The following is a 15,008-nucleotide window of genomic DNA, read 5'->3' on the forward strand; positions in this document are numbered from 1 at the left end:
CCTTCTAATAATTACAGTGAACATTAGATCATACCCATAGGTGAAATGTTTTTGAAGGGTTTGACTTTCATTAGCTTTTAAAACGAGTATCCAGAACTGACCTCAAAACTATAGTTTGTCCAAGTTCCAGTCAAAATACTCTGGTTATATTCTTTAAGATGTGGAAATAACTCATATTTTTCCTCCTACAGAATAAAGATTATAAAAATAGGAATCTTGATTTCAATAATGCAAATTTAGAGCCTTTTTAGACTTCCTGATTTTGATTCAATTTAAACTCAAAACTGCTAAATCTATCAGTGACTTTTATACTGAACTGTTAAGTCTGCCACCTTTCAGATTGAGATGCCCCAAAGCTGATGGTTCAAAGTGGATATGCTTCTGTAATCAACACAAAAAGTCCTTTTTCTCCCTAAGTTCACTGACATATGCAACACGTGTCTGCAAGCTTTGCTGGAAGGGAAAGTCATATAGCACACTAGGTGATATTTAGATATGTAGTTAACTGGATCTTGGGAACGTTGCAATGAGGTGTCTGAAGACTGCTGCATGGTTGAAGGGTTAACACCAGCAACAGAAATTACAACAGCTGTCTGCCATCCGCATCTCAACACTTAGCCTTATTTTTCAGTGCTTTGAACACGTTTGGTGTATTGTGTCAGCTGAAGACAGGTGCCTTGGCTTTTCTATTGATCCCTTGTGCTGAAATGTGGCTACAGCGAGAGTTGTGAGTCGGCAGCCATGGGGACAAGGCTGTAACTATGAGACTTTCTCCCCTATTCTGGGAGCTGAGAGACTAATGACAGCGTGGTACTCACCGGGTGATTCCTGTCTACACTGCCTTGCTCCTGGCACAGCAAGGCTTTGCAGGCCATACAATGAGGGACGAGGTGCCTGGGTGTTTGCTGCCCAAGCAGCCACCTCCTCTAAGAAGATCACTAGCTAGCTGGCTTCTTGGCTGGCTGGCCAGGAGCCTCCAATGGGCAAGAAGTGGCCATGAGCCACCTGGCAGGCCAGGCTGAGGCAGGGGAGTAATACTGCTGCACCTTGAGGATCAAATTAAAATTCTCTCAGGCTGGTTATTACCATGCCTGTAACCAACTGCAGGGGAAATAATGACAGCATTTAGACATTTAAACAAATCACATCCTCAAATATGCAAACTGTAATTAGTTGAGAGTTCAAATGGTGCCTAGAGTTTTGAATTTTGCTCCTTGTAAATTAGGCTTACAGTTTTAAGTCGGTCAGTCCTTAGCATTGCAAAGTTAACCCAACTAAAGAAAAGTGAGACAGATTAGGCCTATTAGACAACAGAAATAAAACAGCTCCCTCCCACACACAATTTGTTTTTGTCTCCCAAGTCTGCATGCCAGCAGTGCTCAGAACCATTTCGTGCAAGAAGTTGTCAGAAGTTTGTTGATGATGTTTCAAAAGCCAGGGAGATTTTTCAGGATACATGACCACTGTCAGTGCTTCCTATTGACACATGAAGATAACCACATTTTAACTTAAACCTGCTTTTTTTGTTGTTGTTGCCATCATTGTTCTAGTGTGTTTCGCTCGACAGACTCTGATATTAATTTTTTTCAAGGAAAAGAAACAAGGAGAGGTAATAATAGGAGGGACTCATTATTGTGCACACTAAGAGCAATGTTTGTTTTTAACCCACATATCTCTTAAGTATGTGTTACATAAACAAGTAATGTCTCACAGCAGCTGAATTCAGGCCTCCCCCAGCTGCAATCACAGCATATCAGAATGTGGCACATATCCAGCTGGTGGCAGTCCAAGGTTACGCTGCCGACGAGCTTCTAAAACTTCAGAGAGCAGAGCCAGTGCAGAAATGGCTTTGCAATAGATCCTAAATTTAGTAAGGTGCGGGGTCATGTGAATACTGCCTGGCAGGTGCAAATTCCACCACTGGTGATCCTCCAGTGAGAAAGTGCTACCACGAGATCCATAAATACTGGCAGGACCATCACTTGAAGAGTAATCACTCAGCAAAGTAATTTCATGAAATCTGTGTAATTTTGAATGGTTTCAGGAAATTGCAAAATCAGGCTAAAGTCTTGAGCGATTTTATCTACTAAGGGATAAGGTGTCAGATGATATGATCCAGGTTAATAGACTGCATTTAACAACATCAGAAAATGTTCAGTTCTGTGATTTTTGTTACAAGAAAAATTGATGAAAGGAGGCAGCTTTAGCAGCAATTTAGATGTAATGATACAGTTACCTAACGTACTAAATTTTTATATGAAAATACATAAGTTCAGTATCTATTGTTGTAATCTATCAATATCATATTCTATAACTATTGTTCTAATTTCTTATAATGAGTGGCTGGTACCATATGATTTCTTTAACATTTTGTAGTGGGTATGTTTTTATTAAAAAATTCTCATTCTTTGTGTTAATGAATTTATTTATATAGAGCTGTGAATTGGCTTTAGCAAATTACCATGTGAGAAAATACGATACTCTCACCTGTTAAGTTTGTGGAGTGCAAAGGTTGAGATATTTTTAAAAGAATTTTTTAACAGTGAGCTAAACAAATACTGACAGTGTGTTTGGGAGGAGAAGTTAATTCAGGTTAAGTAGAATTAGCAACACAAAACTGTTCAGATCTAAGAGCAGAATTTAACCTTTGATACTGAAAGTTTTTGAGAAACTGTGAAACAAACTGCATATATTATTTAACCACAAGAGGTCATCATAGCACTGCTGCAAACTGCTTTTTTTCTTTTTTTTTTTTTTTTTCTTCACCTCCACTGAAAGAAAGAAACATGAAAAAAGTCCTGGGGTTTTTTATTTGTTTTCAGCTAATCTAAAGTTAACAATAAAACCCACATATACTGATTATTTACTCAGAAGTGACACACAAAACATTTCCATTTGACCTGTATTTTTGGTATACCCACAGATTTTTCTCTCAGCTTCCTCTTTTTTTTTTTTTTTTTTTAAATAGTGTTGACAGCTCCTAGCCACGTGATTAATACTGAAGAACAAATGACAAAGAATCAGCAGAAGAGTGAGTAAGTGGTGTTATATCAGTGGAATATTGACTAATTCACATGAATTCAAAGTTACTCTTTTTTCATTAAAAGTACTTAAAGATGCTACTGTTTTCATCTTGGAATCTCGTGTAGAAGTCTATTTATATCAGCTTTAGCCAGGCAGATCTCTGCTTAAATTGTGGTTGTGCTTATCCAGAAACAAAATTCACTCAAGTCTTGACTGTGCAATTGCTTACAAAAATAATTAATGCTATGTGTGCCAGATTCACTGTTATCAGTATATAGTGCTGCTTCAACATGTGGGTGAAACAGATTTCTTCATTTGTGTGTGTATTGACTCTTTTTGTTTAGATGTGGGAGATTTTTGACCTAACAATGGCTCTATACTTCCTACTGTGTCAGTGGAAAATGCACGGCCCCTTAGTTATAAATAAGAAGTGTTTCTAAAAACATAACCTGTTCTTTCAGCTGTTTCCCTCCCAGAAAAGCATGGATTTTTTTTAGATCAGCTAGGTAAAAATTATAAGCTGTGCACTATTCAAACTATTTTAATTTTCTAATGCAACTTAATAGTATCTAAACTGATTTAGAGACTTTTGGAATGCAGTGTTTCCAGTGTGGTTTTTTGTTACCTATCTTTGCACTAGCTTTGAAAGGCATTTACATCAAAACTCCTTAAACTTTGTAAATTCTTGAATGTTCTGCTGTAAATTTCTGATGAGCGTGACCCATTCCTAAAAATCCTTCCAAAATATGATCTGTTGAAAGCCCTCATTTTCTGAAATAATAGTAGGACAATTCTGATTGCAATATGTAAACTGAGATTCAGCCTTTCTGAGGTGTTGAGTACCTACAACTTTTGTAAGATGAACATCAAACACAATAAAATACTGCATGGACCCTAGCACTTTAAGTAGCTAGAAATATGCTAGCATAGGTAGCAGAAGTTTAGCTCAACTACAGCTAACACAATTATGTTTGTCCCAGTTTCTGAGCTTTGCTGAACTGCTCTCAGCAATGAAGAAACAGCCCAAATGCAGTTATATCTGTGACTGCTTAAAAAAAAATATATGAAATAAATAAAATAATATATTATATTTTCATAAAATATATGAAAATTGAGAATAATAGACCATACCTGTATAGACACAATCCAGCTACCATGCTTTCTAGCTATTTTTAAAACATGATAAAGGTGCATTCCCATGCAGATCTTATTGATAGCTAAGCCCTCTTGTGCCAACAAAAATACTGTACCTAGCTGACACACCCAGTGCTAAGCCACACCCCAGCCAATTTACACTGTGTTTGCTGAGAGTCTTCACAGCAATTATGCACCCCCACCTTTCCTGTCACTTGATTAGCTTTTGATTGAATTTACATAAAATACATCTTTTACTCCTGTTCCTTGTTAGAACCCTTGATATTGGATTCACAAACATCACTCACTGATGTTATAAAATATCAGAGCTTCCTTTTTGCCCTCCTTTGCCTTCAAAAAATAATCTGGCAGCTTTGTAGGTCAGTAAGCCTTTTGGTTTTTTGGTCTTTGTTCAAGGAATTACATGCCAATGTAATAAGAAGGATTTTATCAGAGGCTTAAAGTGGTAAGTCTGTGGAAAGAAGTCAGGAGAAAATCATTATCAGTAGATGCAAACCTAGCAAAAAGCATGTTTCAGAGAATTAAGAAAGCTCTGGAATGCTTTCTGAAGTGAAGCTGGAATTTTACAAAATGTATACACTCACAAAATTGGGCTACTTTCGTGTGAATACTTTGTACTTTGGGGCACTGATATTCACATGAACTTGGCAGCCTTCTGCTCAGGACTCAAGTTCTGGCTAATTCTAATGAGGATGGCAAGAATTCAGATCCTGTGTTTGTCTTTAAGGCCCTTAAGACTTTCTCTGCACAGTGTGAGTTCTTTTTTCTGTTCTCTTAATTTTTAGCCCTCTTCTTGAGAAGTTTTTATGCAGGTGAGCACCCTTTTCTCTTCTTCATGGATCAGTTATTCATTAACTGTAATAAAATTCATAATTAACAGGTAGTATCTTTAGTTTCCTTAAGGTATCATGAAGGTTTTATCCTTGATACATCCTGAAAACAAAATAAGGGTGATAAAACTTTGAGATAAAAAGTACAGACAACTCAATATGAACTGCAAGTGGTTCATTAATTCCCCACATTTACAGTTCTCTCCTGTACCAAATCCCCCACTCTGAGAACCATAACTTGAATGGTTTCCTTGTCATCATATCAATTTCTAACACAGGTGCAAATTCTGACTGCTTTTTTTGCTGATAGACCAATTGGCCATTAATATCTCTTTTTGACTGTCAACTTGCCTACCTCAGAAAACAGCCAGAAGATGTACATGACTGCAAAAATGTAGCATTCTGCTAACATGACACTAAGTTGATTATAGATTACAGAAGGATCCTTTATTCCTTGATCTATAAACATCGCAGTTAAGCACTCTGAAGCAATGAACATGACGGTGAGTGTATTGGTGTTACCCTGTGTATCATACCAGACATCTGCTAGCTGTCTTTTTATGACAGATAATTGCAGATCTCATAGGAAGACAAAATGTAATTGACAAAACAGATTTTACAGTACTTTGAAATTGTAGTTCCTTGAAGGGTAGAGTTGCAAAATATTAACTGGATATCATTTAATACATTAAATCCAACAAATCTCGTTTCAGATAAAGTAGTAAGAGGTATTGTCAAAATTAAAGTTTAAACATTGAACATATGGATAATTACTTCTAGTGACATAATAGCCTTTGGTGTTTCTGAGTTCCTTCAGTTTTAAACATTGATATAAGGAATTTACTAAATGCAGAACATTCTTATTTTTATTACGATTTGTTTTTTTCCTTTTGCTAGGTGCCACCACCACCGATCTAAATTCTTATTCTTGAAAATGGATTCCAGAAAACAACATAAAAACTCAAATTATAATATGGATTGGATCTGATTATGACTTGAGAGAAAATCTGTAAGTGTGAAACCTATTAAATATTCAGATCCAAAATGAAAGAGAGTAAAATTAGAAGCATTAAATTCTTACTTTCAGCCATCTTCATATTATGCTGTCACTTTAAACTTGGTTTCCAATTTACTGGAGAGTAACATGTTCCTAACTACATTGGGACCTTTTAAAATAATTATTAAATGGGAAAGAGCAGTTACACATTTGAGACATTGAAGAGAGACCTCCTATTATTTCCTCCCTCATGAAATCTAGGTGGTTGCACCAGTTCTCACAGCATTTTGTTACTTTACGTTCTACAAATATTATGTACAATGCATCATGTAGAAATAGTAATGTGCACAAATGCAAGATGAGTCTCTTCACATGGGCTGCGACTTAACATGTGAAATCCAAAAACCCCTTCCATTAATAGGAGGTACTAGATAGGGTCCAAAATGAATGGTTGGTTGGTGTTGGTTTTGGGTGTGGGGTTTTTTTTTGCATTTTCAGTATGTTATTCGATGCAGAACAAACAACACAATAATTAATTTGAAAATCAACCAGCCCTTCCTGACCTGACTGGAAAGGGAGCACCTGGGGAAGAGGAAAAATGTCTTTCTGGAGGGCATGGTTTTCTAGTATTTTAGCTCTGTTGACTTCCCCACTGCTTGATAAATGAAGATGATATGGATGTGTATTGCTGACAACAAAAAGCACGATTTAAGAAAATTGATATGGGGAAGAGGCCGTTGAAAGTGATGGCTGTTACTGAAAATTGTGAGGATAACTTGACTAGGGTTCAGAAAGGGAGACAGAGTAACAAAGAATGGAAAGATCATTAAAAATTCTCAAGAACAACTGAAAGAATAAGATAGAAAACTAGATGAATAGTAGGGATTAGAGAGTATTTATTGCAAGAGGAAGCAACCAGGGATGGGATGGACACTGGGATGACTTCAGTTATTTGGGGTGGAGGACATCTCCTACATTCTATTTCTTGTAATCTTCATTACAGTTCAATTTTCTGTTTATGACTTCTATCTCAAAAGATTATGACTAAAGTCTTAAACCTGAGATGTACTGCAAAATCAGAATTCTATTTCAACAGGGGGATGAATAGAATTTAACTCGAGGATGAATATATTGGGGGGGGGGCTACATGAATTGGGTAGATTAAATTGTTCAGCTTCAGGCTTGAAGCCTGATGTGTTACAATTTTCTCACTAGATGGAGCAATAGTATCCTTCTTAAAATGCTAGCCCTTCACTGAACTGTTGTGCCGGGAACTTCAAATATGCAAGGATTTTCTGAGGTAAATCAGTATATATTGTAAATGGGGCATTTAAACTTGGGAATATATTTTTATTAAATTTGAATATTTGTTTTCAATTTCTGATAAGCATTTTTCTAGCTCTGATACCTCTTAAGAATTATTAACTTCTAGAATTATTAATTTTAGTTCTCTTTTATCCTCATCTTCATTAATGTTATATAACTGATGGGAAAAGTAACATAGAAAACAGTCCAGATAACAATTTAGTATTTATAGCTTTTTTTGTTTAATGCATGTAATAAGAATGAAAAACAAATTCTGGCTCATTTGTTACATAAATACTTGTCTAGTTACAATTCTCCAAAATGCCATTTTATATAAATGCAAATTTTTGCAATTGTTTCTTTACTTTTTATGTTAAAACCTCTTTTCAAGGTAGATTACTTTAAAAGACAGTGATACTTAAATTAAGAAATAAATTAAGAAGCCTTTAATTCGCGGTCTGTCTTCCCAAGATTTTTAATTCAATAAATATTGGTGGTAAGGTTTAGAATTTTTAAAGATATGGCATTTATGTCAAAGAGATCATTCTCTTGATACCTGCATGAGTAATTATTCTTTATCAAAAGATTAATTAATCTTTTCTACAGGACTGTTTTCAGAAGAAAGATGATAATATTATTTTACAAGATAATGTCAAAGTGATAGATTTTTAATTTTTATTCGGTTCTCAATGGTATTTATTTCACATTTTAATCCATACATTTCAGTTCACAGCTTGATTTGCTCCTCTTAATGTTATCCCAGTTCTTTGGTTTCAGGCCTAGAAAGTAATGATAGAATCATAGAATCATTTAGTTTGGAAAAGACCTTCAAGATCATTGAGTGCAACCATCAACAATGCCCACTAAATCATGTTCTGGAGTACCTTGTCTACGTGCTTTTTGAATACCTCCAGGGATGGTGACACCACTTCCCTGGGCAGCCTGTTCCAATGCCTGACAACCCTTTCAGTAAAGAAATTTTTCCTAATATCCAATCTAAACCTCCCCTGGCACAACTTGAGGCTGTTTTCTCTCATCCTATCACTAGTTACTTGATAGAAGAGACCAGCACCCACCTCACTACAACCTCCTTTCAGGTAGCTGTAGAGAGCGATAAGGTCTCCCCTCAGCCTCCTTTTCTCCAGGCTAAACAACCCCAGCTCCCACAGCCACTCCTCATAAGACTTGTGCTCCAGGCCCCTCACCAGCTTGGTTGCCCTTCTCTGGACACACTCCAGCACCTCAATGTCTTTCCTGTAGTGAGGGGCCCAAAACTGAACACAGCACTCGAGGTGCGGCCTCACCAGTGCCCAGTACAGGGGGACAATCACCTCCCTGCTCCTGCTGGCCACACTATTTCTGATACAAGCCAGGATGCCGTTGGCCGCCTTGGCCACCTGGGCACACTGCTGGCTCATATTCAGCCGGCTGTTGACCAGCATGCCCAGGTCTTTCTCTGCCGGGCAGCTTTCCAGCCACTCTTCCCCAAGCCTGTAGCGCTGCATGGGGTTGCTGTGACCCAAGTGCAGGACCCGGCACTTGGCCTTGTTGAACTTCATACGACTGGCCTCAGCCCATCGATCCAGCCTGTCCAGATCCCTCTGTGGAGCCTTCCTATCCTCAAGCAGATCAACCCTCCCTCCCAACTTGGTGTCATCCACAAACTTACTGAGGGTGCACTCAATCCCCTCATCCAGATCATTGATAAAGATACTAAACAGAACTGGCCCCAATACTGAGCCCTGGGGAACACCACTTGTGACCCGCCGCCAGCTGGATTTCACCCCATTCACCACAACCCTCTGGGCTCATCCAGCCAGCCAGTTTTTCACCCAGCAAAGAGTACACTTGTCTAATACCTGAACATGTGTTGTTCTGATGATTTATGAAATGCCTGTGACTTGTCAATTTTGCATTTGGTCGGTGTCTGATGTTTTTTGAAAGAGCAATTGGTTACAGTAATGGCCAGAATTAATTTATAAAATTAAATCAATATATCAGATATTGATTCGCACCAAGGAAGGGATTTAGTCTGACAATGCATTTGTTTACTTCATTTCCTCCACATGTAGCAGAATTAAAATGGTGTTTGTTTAATTATATAAAAGGATTAGAAAATAAATAACCATCTCATACAATAAAGACGGCTCAGGACTGCTGCTGGAAAGGCTGATAAAATAAATCCCAAATTTAGAAAGAAAGCACATAGAAATTATATTCTGTTACATTTTAATAAATGCCTTACTAGCTGTGTAAGCTCTTTTGTTCATAGATTGCTCTCGCTCTGACACACTGGAATCTCATTCATAAATTAATCTCAGTCTTCAGTAAAATGGCAGAGTTGGTTTTAAACAATTACTGTGTATTTTTGAAATTTGGACGTAGACTTCTTTGAGCCCCTTTATTCATTCCTGGTTAAACAAAACCATACATCAGCACTCTGCAGCACTATGGGTGACTGAGCTGCCAGAGCACACCATCGTAAGGACTTAAACTCTAGAAGAAATGCAAGTACTATTCAGGATAAAAGTTCTTAATATCGCATTTTCCTACAAACCCAAATAAGCACATAAATCATGGGAGAGGTTATTTCAGGACAGTGATTTCATTTTTATCTTTTCCAGTAAAGAGTCATATACTTCAGTCAAAAAATGCAAAAATATTTAATAGTAATAGTAATGCAAGTGCAGTAAATACTCTTGCACTGCCTCCTTTACTGAAAAATAGATGTTAAACCTTCTTTAATGCCAGGGCCTGATTATCCATATGTAGAGGGATCCATGGGACAGGTGGGAGAGACAGTACAAAAATTTTTTACCCCATTACCTGGGCAGTTAGTATCTGATTTAGCATTAAAAAGTACAAACTTGGATTTCTGTGGCTCCAATGCCAGGAATATTGAATGAAACATCCAGAAGTTTTGCATCTCTGACCCTCTTAATCCCAGACCCAGTATGTCAGAAGACAAGGTATAATGAGTTATCAGACTTTCACTGCCTTGTGGACAGGACGAATGCCAGCAAACAGATCAGAGTTCTGTCTGAATTCAAGTAGAGAAAGAAACTGTGAAACTTAAAGGTATTTGTTTCTTTTTAAATATCATCATTTTCTTACTTAAATGAGTAAAGTAGCTGATGTTGTCACAACAGTAATTTGTAATAAATATGTATGAAGATCTTAAAACACTTTGAGAGTAAAGGATCTGGTCCACAATACAAATAACCAGCACATTCCTGCCTGCATATATAAAAGCAGATTCCCCAAACTCAGACTTTAAACTTTATAACAAAATGTGATTATTTTATGCAAAAAGTCATAGAAGACAGGTAAAGAACTTGTTTAAAAATAATACCGTGAAATGCCTGGTTAATTCCCTAATCTCCATGTGCTCTATATATTCTCTTGAGCAAATTACATTTACAGTTCCTTGCCTTTGATATTATGAACAAAAGCAGAATACAGAGAAGGTTTAAACTGGTACTGTACATACAGTCTTTTCACTCCGATTGGTACATGTGTGAACAAATGATTAGATAAAGAAAGAACTCCAATTATAGAGAAGATAATTTACTGGAAAAATAGTTAGGTTGGCCTTCTCACAGTAAAAATTGCTTCAACTTATACTTCTGTACATCTTCTGCTACTGCAATTTCAGTTAAATCTATCGATTCCCAAGGAGTCACCTAGAGTGCATAAATATGAAACAAGTATAACAAAAAGGTTCTGCTGAACAGCAGCTGGTTATTGTCTTGAATTTAAAATTAAATTCATAGAAAATATATAATTTTTCAGCATAGTTTGATAAGTGATATATTAGTTAGGTACATTAATTTTGCTACTAGATTTTTGATTTAAGTAATTTAATTTGACTATGACCCAGAGAATTTCCAAGTGATATTCACAAGATGATGTTTCTCAATGACTTTAAAATATTCATGACTATAAAGCAAGACAGCATGCCAGAAATTACCATGATTAGTTTTCAAATTATTGTCATTTTTACTTTGTTTTTTTTTAAAAGAAGTCATGTTTTCCTTCCTCTTCCTTCCTTTCTCCTGCAAAGCAAATAAATCTTCTTAAATACATGTTGCTTCAGTACTTTTCTGCTCAGTTCATATTCTCTGGCAGGCATCTGTTCACTGATTTTCTTCTAATTCATGATGCTATGCATTAATTTCTGCAAGGATTCTGCAGAGCTGTCTTTCTATTCCTGCAATAGTTATATCACATGTGAGTGAATTTATAATTGTTTTCATTTTTAAAGGTTCTTAAATAGAAGGGAATTTGTCCCACTTTGTCTGGCTTGTGTAGTGTCTGCTCGTAGCTGCCAAAGACGTTAGTCCTGTTCATTTTTAAGTGAGTGTCCACGGACATAACGATGCAGATTGGCCTCCCTGCCAGTTCATCGACTTCTTAACTCAGATTCAGTTTGAAGTTCCCAGCATTAGCTGTAAGTCAGAAGGCAAGTTAACAGAATATCCTTAAATATAAAAATATTTCTTTGTGCTTGGACTAAAATTCTGGGTAGATTTTGCTGCACATCTGAGGTTTTAGATCAGATTCACCTGCTGGCAGACCCTTTAAAAGCTAAATTTTTCTCCTACAAGTTTTTATGAATGACAACTGTCAAGCAATGTACAATTAAAATGGTGCAGGCAAGCGTGGTATTAATTAGAATGAAACCACACTTTTTCATAAAGGGACTTTTATCATAACTATATATTTTGAATGAGTTACTTCATGTCATAATTTTGCTTTGCAATTAAAACAAAGAGCTTATTTACATTAAAGATACAAATAAACACTTGAAGTAATCCCTCTGAAGTCAGTAAGTCTGTTCACTGACTATTAGCAGTCAATTATTTGAACCTGATTATTTACACATTAAAAGAATGAATTTGAACTTTATGAGTTTAATATATTTTTTTATTCATTAAACAATTCTAAATTGAGCTATTGAATGTAAAGGTGAGGATTTAAAATTGCAAATTGAAAGGGGCTTGTAGGAATGTGTTTCTTCCCACAAAATGCCTTTCTAACCTGTTCCTGAGAAAAGCAAACCATGGACTACACAACTACTTCAGAATCATTTCAGATGCCCTAACAAAGGACAGAGTATCAGAACTTTGGGGAAGATGAACTGGATAATCCATTAAATACTTTACAACTCTAATGTATATATAACCCAAATTTTCCAAAATGGGTACTCATTTTTCCATTTCACAAACGTAATTTATCTGTAGATATTGAGAACTATAAATGCTAATTGTCTTTGAAATTCTGATCCATGGAGGATGGTTCCTAGGCTAAAGGAGGCTGTAATGTGACTGACTCCCAAATGACATTGGTGAGACTGGCGTCCTAATTTCCATTTGTCTCTGGAAAATGTGCCTCAGGGTGTCTGGGATGGAATGACCTCAAGTTAGCAGCCTTCTCTGGAAATTTTTGTATATCATTTTATGGCTTCATCTGCCTCACCAATCAAATCAAAATACAAACTACTGAGTAAAACGTAGAAACACTATATTCAACTGGCAGCATATCATATCACTTAAGTTACTGCTAGTAATATTGCCAGAAGTGCCACTAAGGATAAACATAAAAAAATGAGATGAGAAGAAATGTTAATTGTCATATGAATGCTGTGTACTTGAGAATTAGCTGAATCATCTCCTGAAAAGAGAATTCCTGTTATAATAGCAGCATAGTCACTGTACAGAGGTCAAGCACTCCTTCCATGAACTAGCATCTGTATACAAACACACACACAAATACATACATAAAGTACTTCTGGAGATGGAATCTATACAAGTCCTGCAGGACTAGCTTAGAGGAAAGAATGGTTCATTTCTTGAGTGCTCATTCCGCTCTTACTCTTCTAGCTCTGGAGATGATGTCACATTCTCCCCCTTTCTGTTAAGAGGTAGAAGAATGTTGCCTTCAGTTAGCAAAAATACCATCAAGTTTCTAATGGAAAATCTTTAATTGTTATTATAAAAGCAGTTCGAATTTGTTTTTAAGATTTTAGGGTTTTATGAGAAAGTTAACTTTTCAAAGGGGATAAGCACAGCTTAGTTGTGTAGAACTGTGTAGAATAAAAAAGCATCGAAGCTCGGGTATAGCTAACCTTGACTGTCATCTGTAAATCAACATATTTACTTGTCTGCCTTTTAGCATCCTGATTATTACATCAACATTTTCTTTGGGCAGAGTATGGCTTATTAATGGTACATTCATAGGTGATGAGGGGACTTTGGCCTTCATACGAAAAGAAATGTGTTCAGATCTTTAAACTAGACTGTTTTTGTGCTGTGCTCTGATTGCTACAGGAACATCTGAAAAATTGAGAGTTCTTTTTTAAGCCCTTTTGGTATCTAGGGGTGCTTTTAGTTTCCAGTTTGTCTAATTAATGCTGGTTTTCCACAGATTTTTTTTTTTAAAGTAACGCAAAATAAAGCACTCATATCTTTTAGAATTACAGCTTTTAAAGAATGGCCTAAATATTTAAGTATCTAGACAGGGGAAGAGAGCAAGTTGTTATCTGACAGCTAAGATTTAAACTAATGGCTGTAGTGAGTGCAACTGAAACTCTGGCCCTGCAGTTCCTTTCCTTGCCTGTTCTTCCCTTTTCTATCTTTCTGTATATTTGACTTTTATGTTGATCAGTCTCTTAGGTGAAATTTATGTTTAGTTTCTAGGGGAGAGACCTGAGACTTCAATTCCATTGTGTATACTTCATTCAGTTGCACCACATGTGAAACTTGCTGAATTAGCAGAAAACATTCCAAAACACTCTAGCTTGAGCAGTGTCAGAAAAATATCTGAAATAAATGCATGGTACTGAATGGACTCATTTATAATATTTCATCTCTTCATCAAATCTATAGAACGTTTACAAGGTGCACAAAAACTGTAAGACAGAGTATCAAATAAATCTATGCCATCATAATATCCCTTGCACATGCCGTTCCTTCCTCTGAAAAATGCAAAGAATCACCTCTGATTAAAACATTAGACATCTATACAAGACATTTGAAATTGAAAGTCCTTTTTTGGTTTAGTCAAGCGCTAGCTGGTAAAGTACTTTCATTTCGCTCCAGAAAACACAGAAGCACATACATGCATCCTCACAAAATTCCCTTCTGTAATAGTACAGCAGAGCTGGAAGGAACCTGGAAAGATCATATTGACCCCTCCCTGTCTGTACTAGGATCAACTACTTGTGACTTCTGACAGATATTTGTCTGCTTTATTCCTAAAAATTTCATAAGCAGTTTGCTGCTGTGTTCCACTGTCCATAGTGGAACTGTCCATAGAAAGCTTGTCTTAATATCTAATATGAATTTTCCTTACTGCAATTTGAATTTATTGCTTGTTTATCTCATCTGATATAGACATGTAGAATAAATATTACTATTATTGTTATGTAATTATTTATATATTATTACAATAAATGTTTTTTAGACCTCTGATCATTCTTTTTTTCTCTTCTTTGGATTCTTTCCAGTTGCTTCATATTTCTCTTGAAGTGCAGCAGAACTTAAGAAAATGCTTTGCCTGTGTCTGAGCTAAGATGGATTAAGGTATGATTAAGTGTACTCCAAAGTGAAGTGCTGGATTTTATAAATGTTAACCTGATAAGACTGTTTTTATGATGCTATCATATACTTTTGTTGTCTCAAGACATTTATTGTCTC

At 36.3% G+C, this 15,008-nt stretch overlaps 1 long non-coding RNA gene across 1 annotated transcript in view; it reads left to right on the forward strand.

The window, feature by feature from the left end:
- Positions 1-15,008, forward strand: part of LOC115340684 — a 57,792-nt gene that overhangs the window by 28,474 nt on the left and 14,310 nt on the right. The window contains exons 4-5 of the long non-coding RNA XR_003923128.2: positions 2,969-3,035; positions 14,819-14,894. This is a non-coding gene — a long non-coding RNA (uncharacterized LOC115340684). The remainder of the gene's footprint in view (positions 1-2,968; positions 3,036-14,818; positions 14,895-15,008) is intronic.

The sequence above is a fragment of the Aquila chrysaetos genome, chromosome 4, assembly GCF_900496995.4.
Source record: "Aquila chrysaetos chrysaetos chromosome 4, bAquChr1.4, whole genome shotgun sequence".
In the NCBI taxonomy this organism is placed as follows: domain Eukaryota; kingdom Metazoa; phylum Chordata; class Aves; order Accipitriformes; family Accipitridae; genus Aquila; species Aquila chrysaetos.